The 1,278-nt window shown below is 40.5% G+C and overlaps 1 non-coding gene across 1 annotated transcript; it reads right to left on the minus strand.

Moving 5' to 3' along the window:
* Positions 1 to 846: 846 nt before the first annotated feature.
* Positions 847 to 1,036, minus strand: LOC141228405 (U2 spliceosomal RNA). The gene has a single exon (XR_012295291.1). It is a non-coding gene; the product is annotated as a U2 spliceosomal RNA (small nuclear RNA).
* Between the last annotated feature and the right edge of the window lie 242 nt (positions 1,037 to 1,278).

Below are 1,278 nucleotides of genomic sequence, written 5' to 3' on the forward strand. Positions count from 1 at the left end.
GGTGGGGTGGAACGAGCAGCTGTCTACCCTTAGCAGGAGGGCTGCTGATTACTTACCTCTCCTGCTGCTGCTGGCTGTCCAGCAGCAGACTGAAGGTGGCTGCTGCTGTGCGCAGGTATATAAAGGCTCAGAGCCTATTATGACACGCGCAGCCAGCGTTCCATTGCCACATTCCATCTACTGCAGGCAGGATACCTGGCTGGCTGAATGTCGCTGAGAAGCTCACAGAGACCGCCATAAGCAACAGTTTAACAGAATGCCACAGACTAATCAACCAAACTTTTTGGGTTGGGTTCTCTTTTATAGTCTGCAGGCATTAATTGAAAGAAGTCAGTGTTCCAGCAGAGGGAGACAACGTTTCAGAAAAGGCATTGTAGCAAACCAAAAAAGAAATTTTAAGCGCAGCAGAGTAACCAGCGCACATACCTGTTAGCTCAGGTGAGTTTAAAAGGCTGCTGTTGATAACAAGGGCATTTGCTAAATAGATGGTGTGTGTGCAACAATATACTGAAAGGTCAATTATATTGTGCAGCTTATCTCACCACCTGTAGTTATTTAGGTGAAAGCTCCAAAATGCTTGCCTAATATGTCTGTTTATCCAAAAGGAAGTAAAGAGGGAGAGCTAGAAAGATAGCATTGCGTTACATTACATGGCAATGCAATGCACAGTTGCTGAAGTTGAACCAAAATGAGCTTGTCATCTGGCTTCTGCAACTTTGAACATGAAAAATCCAATGAGGAGAAGAAAAGCAAAGCCAAAGAGTCCATCCCAAAATCCGACAAACAAGCAAAATGAACAAAAAACATTGAATTCAATACTTTCTGATTTTAGAAACTGCATTAAAGAAGGGGTGCACCGGTCCTGGAGATACTGCAATACCAGGTCAATGCGTGGAGTGGACAGAGCAAGCTCTTTTTCCATCTCCCTGTTCTAAAAATCCATTTAATATATGGTCCCCAGATAGGGGACGTATCAGATATTAAACTGATAAGAACAGATTTTTTTTTTTAATTTGGCTATCCCCCACATGGGGATAAAAACCGTTTATTTAAAATTTAACAAATTACAGAAATAAAACCATTACATCCACATTACACTTTCGGGACTTCAAAGAAAAATAAAAATTCCATCACAGCAAATTTTACAAGACTTCAAATATTCCATAGGTTAAAAAGCCATTTGCCTGCCAATGTTACATTCTTTTTCCTGTCCAATAAATAGTATATGTACATTTCACTTTTACAAAAGGCTAAAACATCATCTACTGGTAACATTTC

Source organism: Phyllobates terribilis, unplaced genomic scaffold (assembly GCF_046119375.1).
Source record: "Phyllobates terribilis strain yellow unplaced genomic scaffold, ASM4611937v1 Scaffold_437__1_contigs__length_1545540, whole genome shotgun sequence".
NCBI classification, from domain to species: domain Eukaryota; kingdom Metazoa; phylum Chordata; class Amphibia; order Anura; family Dendrobatidae; genus Phyllobates; species Phyllobates terribilis.